At 38.2% G+C, this 7,500-nt stretch overlaps 1 protein-coding gene across 6 annotated transcripts in view; it reads right to left on the bottom strand.

Annotated features, from left to right (window-relative positions):
- LOC135094788 (uncharacterized) overlaps window positions 1-7,500 on the bottom strand; it is a 60,541-nt gene that overhangs the window by 12,299 nt on the left and 40,742 nt on the right. For 4 of the 6 annotated variants that reach the window (XM_063995163.1, XM_063995162.1, XM_063995160.1 and 1 more), the window contains one exon: window positions 1,466-1,492. The exons of the other annotated variants lie outside the window; for them this stretch is intronic. The gene's annotated coding sequence lies outside the window, so the exon portion shown is untranslated. The remainder of the gene's footprint in view (window positions 1-1,465; window positions 1,493-7,500) is intronic. 6 annotated transcript variants of the gene reach the window in all.

The raw sequence follows: 7,500 nt of genomic DNA, 5'->3' as shown, positions 1-7,500 counted from the left end.
TTCCTTTATTTCCAACTCTCTTTAATGGCAGATTTTCATTAACCCCCTTCTCTCTCTCTCTCTCTCTCTCTCTCTCTCTCTCTCTCTCTCTCTCTCTCTCTCTCTCTCTCTCTCTCTCTCTCTCTCACATAAAGACGGAAGATTTTTAACTCGTAAATCTCAATTCTTGGGAGAGGATTCTGGCTTAAACAGACTATGGGGTGAGGGGAGAGAATGAGGGAGAAAGGTGCTGGTGGGGGGAGGGGGGGAGGAGGAGGAGGAGGAGGAGGAGGAGGAGGAGGAGGAGGAGGAGGAGGAGGAGGAGGAGGAGGAGGAGGTTAAAAGAGGGTTACTGTCTGCAAAAGGCGAGACGGAGGGGAAGAGTGGAGGGGAAATATGAGAGGTGAGAGGAAGGGAGAGAGGGGAGAAGTAGAACAGAAGAGGAGGAAGAGGAGGGAGAGGGGAGAGAAGAAGAGAGCAGGAAGAGTAAGGCACGCCCATGACTTGGTGACTGACATGTTTCTCCCCTCTCCCTCTCTCCCCTCTCCCCCTCTCACCTCTCATTTATTATCGTCTATACTTTTCCCCTCTTCTTAATCTGTCTTCTTCCTTTCATTCTTGTCTTTTCTTGATTCTTCTCTTTTTTTCCCTTTTCTCATATTCTTCGTGTTTGCTTCCTTGTATCTCTCTCTCTCTCTCTCTCTCTCTCTCTCTCTCTCTCTCTCTCTCTCTCTCTCTCTCTCTCTCTCTCTCTCTCTCTCCAAATAAATAACCTCTCTCTCTCCCCCTTATGATAAATATTTATAAAAGTGTAAGTCAATAAATAGATAATTGTAAAGAAAGATAAAGAAAGTGAAGAGAAAGGAAAGAAAATAAAGAAAAATCAGGTACTGTAATTTCTTCTTCTTCTTCTTATTATTATTATTATTATTATTATTATTATTATTATTATTATTATTATCACTCAAATTAAAAATAACAAAGGAATTGATTTTTTACATTAATAATTTGTTTTTTATATATATATTTTTCATACATAATTATTTTTCGATGTATATTATTACCATTTTCATCTACTCTCTCTCTCTCTCTCTCTCTCTCTCTCTCTCTCTCTCTCTCTCATCTCCTCATTTCCTTCATTGTTTATTTTCTTATTTTTTCATCGTGTCAAGGCGTTTATATTTTTTTCCTCGGACAAATAAATGATTCTCTTCCTTTCTTCCTTGTTCTGTCTTCATTGTTTTTTCCTCCTCCTCCTCCTCCTCCTCCTCCACCTCCTCTTCCTCTTATTTACTTGTTGTTTTTTACTTTATATTTCTTCTTATTTTCCTTCCTCTTCCCTCCCCATTCGTGTGTTTATCATGTTTTCCCTTTGTTTATTCTGCTTTGCTTCACCCTACGCCCTCTCTCTCTCTCTCTCTCTCTCTCTCTCTCTCTCTCTCTCTCTCTCTCTCTCTCTCTCTCTCTCTCTCTCTCTCTCACTTGCCTTTGTACTGTTGCCTTTGTCTTCAATCTGTAATGAAAATAAACTGTATTAATATCAATAATAATAATAATAATAATAATAATAATAATAATAATAATAATAATAATAATAATAATAATAATAAAATCAATAAATACTGCTACTGCAACTATTACTTCTATACAGAGAGAGAGAGAGAGAGAGAGAGAGAGAGAGAGAGAGAGAGAGAGAGAGAGAGAGAGAGAGAGAGAGAGAGAGAGAGAGAGAGAGAGAGAGAGAGAGACCTCGCCTTATATTGAAACACTGAAAGCAAGGTAGACAAAGACTCATTATTTCTTGCATAGAGAGAGAGAGAGAGAGAGAGAGAGAGAGAGAGAGAGAGAGAGAGAGAGAGAGAGAGAGAGAGAGCAAACAGTATAAAATGGGAATCCATAACCTATTTGTCTCTAAAAGCTGTGCAATACATTCTCTCTCTCTCTCTCTCTCTCTCTCTCTCTCTCTCTCTCTCTCTCTCTCTCTCTCTCTCTCTCTCTCTCTCTCGCAGCATCAAAGGCTAAAAAATAAAGACTCAAAGCAAAGATAATTTTCGCAAAACCAGGTAAAGCTATTATCACAGGTGAGGAGAGAGAGAGAGAGAGAGAGAGAGAGAGAGAGAGAGAGAGAGAGAGAGAGAGAGAGAGAGAGAGAGAGAGAGAGAGAGAGAGAGAGAGAGATCAGAGGAGGTTGTAAAGGTGAGTGTCTTAGGTCACCTGTAATCAAGATTGCTTTTCTCTCTCTCTCTCTCTCTCTCTCTCTCTCTCTCTCTCTCTCTGTGTGTGTGTGTGTGTGTGTGTGTGTGTGTGTGTGTGTGTGTGTGTGTGTGTGTGTGTGTATTCGCGAAATAGGTGTGGTGTTTGAATTTCTCTCTCTCTCTCTCTCTCTCTCTCTCTCTCTCTCTCTCTCTCTCTCTCTCTCTCTCTCTCTCTCTCTCTCTCTCTCTCTCACTTGAAAGGAAGGGCAAGTTCAGAGGTTTTCTTTGTTGTGTGACCTCCTGTGTGTGTGTGTGTGTGTGTGTGTGTGTGTGTGTGTGTGTGTGTGTGTGTGTGTGTGTGTGTGTGTGTGTGTGTGTGTGTGTGTGTGTGTATCTGTGAGGGGCTGTCTGGCTGGCTATCTGTCTGCTGTGGTTCTCTCTCTCTCTCTCTCTCTCTCTCTCTCTCTCTCTCTCTCTCTCTCTCTCTCTCTCTCTCTCTCTCTCTCTCTCTCTCTCTCTCCACAATTTATCCCCATTACCAGAATGTTTATCTGCCTTAGTCATCCGCTGTGTGTGTGTGTGTGTGTGTGTGTGTGTGTGTGTGTGTGTGTGTGTTCCGGCTTTATCTTTGCTTGTTTTCTATTTAAGATATTATCATGAATCATCTAAATCACTCTTCTTTTTTTCCTCTTATTTCCTTCTTCGTTACTTGCTTTCTTCCTTTTATTTTTATTTTTCATTTTTCTACGTACAAATCTCTATTATTTCCTTCCTATTTTTTTTTTATTTACTGTTATTGGTTTTATCATTACCTTTCTCGTTTTTTTTTCTTTTTTTTTGTTCAGTTTCCCATTCCCATATTTTCGTTCTCTGTATTAACTCTTTTATTTATTTATTTGCTTTGTTTCTCTTCCTTCTACGTATTTTTTTGTGAAGTCAGTGTTCTTTATTTTTTCTTCTATTTTTCAAAGCATTTTTCTCTTTCCTATAATAAAGTTAGTTACACGTTTAATTTCACTTATTTTTACCCAGGAAACTCTCTTTTAATTTTCAACTTGCTAGAATACTTTAAAAAACTCTACTCTTTGTCTTCTCTAACTTCATTTTCTCTTTCCTTAAATAAAATTACCCCTAAACTTCATTTCACTTGTCTTGCGTCTTAGTCATATAGTTCTTTTAAATTCATGAACATTTTAAAGTATTCTATTCCAAACTTTATTTTTTTCTCTCTCCCTATGTTCTCCTTCGTGGTATAAAGTTAATTAAAAACTTCATTTCACTTATAGCTACGTCTGTTAGTGTTACTTATGTCATTCATTCTAGTTCATTTTAAGATACTTTATCCCAAACTTTACTATTTTCCTTTTCTATCCCTGGTTCTCATGTCACTTTTCAAATCTCAGTATTTTCACTACCTGAATTTTTTCGTTTCTACTTCTTCACCTTTTTTCTTTTTCAAACTTTACTATTTATCTTTCTATGTTCGTCTCTCATTAATAACTCTTTAATTTCTCAGTATTTTTAACAATAACTCTTTTTCAAGCTCTACTCTTGCTTCTACGACAATATGCCATCAGCAACCTTTTCATTTTCTCTCCATTTTTCAATTATTTTCCTTCCACCGTTAGTTTTCTTCCTTCGTCTATCTGAAACCCTTTTAATTTTCCCAAATTTTCAATTAATTCACCTCCAACTCTACATACTCTTCTTACATCAATTTGCCATCATTTCTTTAATTTATCATAATTTTTCAACTAATTCACTAAAAACCCTAATCCTTCTGCGTTTATTTATCACACACCACCCCACCCTAGTCTTCTTTCTGTCGGTTTATCAAAGTTATTTTACTCCTACGCCTGGCAGGGGGAGGTGAGGCTGTTGCTGCTTGTTCCTCATTTGTGTTCCCTTATGTCGAGGAGCCACGTGAGTGTACCAGTTGTCATACCGCATTTGTGTTGATTATGACTGCTGACGAGTTAATCACCTTGTCAGACTGGTTACCTTCCGTCTCTCTCTCTCTCTCTCTCTCTCTCTCTCTCTCTCTCTCTCTCTCTCTCTCTCTCTCTCTCTCTCTCTCTCTCTTCCTTTCCTCTCGGCTTCCGTATATCTTTTTACTTTCGATTGTTCTAGTTTATTCTCTCTCTCTCTCTCTCTCTCTCTCTCTCTCTCTCTCTCTCTCTCTCTCTCTCTCTCTCTCTCTCTCTCTCTCTCTTCCTTTCCTAAGTCTCAAGAACAGGTTTTTTCAAGAGGTCCTCTACCCTTTATCTACTTCTTCCCCCTCTCCTCCTCCTCCTCCTCCTCCTCCTCCTCCTCCTCCTCCTCCTCTTCTTTCTCAACACCAGCCATTTTTGTCACCCAATCACTTTACCTCCTCCTCCTCCTCCTCTCCCTTCTTCTGCTCTTCTCTCTCCCATTACACTCCTACTTCACCTCCTCCTCTTCTTCCAACCTCTCCTTGTGTCTCCCATTATTTTTCCTCCTCCTCCTTCTTCTTCTTCTTCTTCTTCTCTCTTCCTTCTTTTTCTTCCAACTTGTTCTACGTCATTTTACAATTTTTATTTTTAATCGTTTTTTGTTGTACATTTTCTTTTTACTTTCATTATTTTCCTTGTTACTGAGTTATTAGTTTTCCTTATTTGTCTATCTTCCACATTTAAACTTTTGTGAATTTCTTTTTTAATCATTTCTTATTTCTTCTTGGTTCTTTTTATCAGTTGTCTATTTTCCTTCTGTTTATTTTTATTTTTTTTCATAATCATATATTTTTTATCATTTTTTTGCGTAGTGTCATATTTTCACTTATAATTCATTACTACTACTACTACTACTACTACTACTACTACTATTACTGTTACTACGAAGAACAACAACAACTACTACTACTACTACCACACCACCACCACCACCACCACCACTACTACTGCTACTACCACTAACACAAAACTACCTGACATTTTCACTACTGCTAGTCGCGAAACAGGACAATTAATAAATTCCAGGTAGGTTCGCACGCTCAAGGTAATTAGAGAATGATAAGCGAATGCAAATTAAGACTGTAGGATGATTTTGCAGAAGCTAATGAATTCGAACAACAATATGGTCATTACAAACTGAGGTTATTTACGTTTTCTTTCTTTTTTTCATTACGGTAACTGTCTAAAAAAAAAATTGTCGCTATATTTCCCAAGAGTAATTTTTTTTGGTATTAATTTCCTTACTTTAGTTAATTTTATGTATACTACTACTACTACTACTACTACTACTACTACTACTACTACTACTACTGTTACTACTACTGCTTCTACTGTTGCTTTCATTATATTTGTAGTTATTATAATTTTCTTGATGGCTGTAGTAGTAGTAGTAGTAGTAGTAGTAGTAGTAGTAGTAGTAGTAGTAGTAGTAGTAGTAGTAGTAGTAGTATCATAGCCATTCTTGCATTATTATTATTATTATTATTATTATTATTATTATTATTCTCGTGTTTTCTCTCCTATTCCTCTGATACACGATACTTCCTTCCTTCATTCCTTCCTTTCCATCTCTCTCTTCCCTTTCTTTATCCTCTTTTTCTTCCCTTCCTCCGACACGCATTCTTCCTCCCCTCCTTCCTTCTTTCTCTCATCCGACAACTTCCTTCCTCTCCTTCCCCTCTTCCTTCCATCCTTTCTCTTCCCTTCTCCCTCTTCCTCTCTTCCTCCCCCCACCTAATCCTTCCCTCGCCCCCCCAGTCACAGTTATTTTTAAGCTCCTTAACCTGACTTTTACGGGCGTGTGTGTGTCTGTTTGTCTGTCTGTTTATCTCTCTCTCTCTCTCTCTCTCTCTCTCTCTCTCTCTCTCTCTCTCTCTCTCTCTCTCTCTCTCTCTCTCTACTACTACCACCACCACTACCACTTTCTACTTTTTGTCCTCCTCTTCCTCTTCCTCTTCCTCTTCCTCCTCCTCCTCCTCCCTCCATCTCTCTCTCAGCTCCAGATGGTAATGGCGGTCAGAAGTCCTTAAGGTGGCAGGTGATACATGCCCTCTCTCTCTCTCTCTCTCTCTCTCTCTCTCTCTCTCTCTCTCTCTCTCTCTCTCTCTCTCTCTCTCTCTCTCTCTACCACAAACAAACGTAATTTAATTGGGAAAATAATGATTGAAAGTTGAGAAAAAGAGAAATGAAAGATAAACACGAGAGAGAGAGAGAGAGAGAGAGAGAGAGAGAGAGAGAGAGAGAGAGAGAGAGAGAGAGAGAGAGAGAGAGAGAGAGAGAGAGAGAGAGAGAGAGTAAAGAAGGAAGAGGAAGAGGAAAAGAAGAGAAAAAAATACGTGATAGTGATACTTTGTGTGTGTGTGTGTGTGTGTGTGTGTGTGTGTGTGTGTGTGTGTGTGTGTGTGTGTGTGTGTGTGTGTGTGTGTGTGTGTGTGTGTGTGTGTGTGTGTGGGCGCGCTGTGGTTTTTCTGTGGTTTCTGAAGCGGTTTTCATACGTCTTTTTGGTGTCACGTTTCCTATTCTCCATCTGTCTATCTCTCCTTCTATCTATTAATCTACCTACACTAAGCCTACCAACATTCAATATTACTGTACATCTGTTTATTTCGATCTATTATTATTATCTATCTCTTTACCTTTCTCTACCTTTTTTTTTTTTTTTTTTTTTTTTTTGCATGTAACTATTTATCTGTCTATATTTCTTCATTCTTGTCTTCGTATTTTTGTGTGTGATTAATTATCAGTCTCCTTATTTCTTGTTTCTTATTTCTTGATTGTTTCCTCTTTCTCTATCTACATCTTTACTATTTCTGTCCCTTTTTCTTCTTTATTTCTGTGTGTAATTGTCTATTTCTATATTCCTTGACTTCTCCATTTTTGTATCTATCTACTTCTCCACTTCCTTCATTCTGATTTTCCTACTATCTTTTTTTCTCTCTATTTCTTTATCTCTACCTTTCTGTTCCTGTATTTCTATCTTATTTACTTCTTCCTATGCGAACCAATCTTCTATCAACGCTCATCTATCTATATATATTTTTTCTATCCTTTCTTTTCCTTCTACGTTACATAAATCTGTCACATTTACCAGTTTAAGTACGTGTTTATTCATCTATTTATATATTTAAGTCTTATATAAAAAAAATTGTAATGAAATCCGCTTGAAACACTAGATAAAGATTTAACTAAGAGGAGGAGGAGGAGGAGGAGGAGGAGGAGGAGGAGGAGGAATACAAAGGAATAGAAAGGAAGTCCAAACAGCAACAGCCCCAGAGCTCCTTACTATGGCATGAGGAGGAGGAGGAGGAGGAGGAGGAGGAGGAGGAGGAGGAGGAGGAGGAGGAGGAGGAGGA

Source organism: Scylla paramamosain, chromosome 46, assembly GCF_035594125.1.
Source record: "Scylla paramamosain isolate STU-SP2022 chromosome 46, ASM3559412v1, whole genome shotgun sequence".
Lineage (NCBI taxonomy): Eukaryota > Metazoa > Arthropoda > Malacostraca > Decapoda > Portunidae > Scylla > Scylla paramamosain.
Note: the sequence above shows the minus strand (reverse complement) of the source record. Positions and strands in the feature narration are given on the sequence as shown.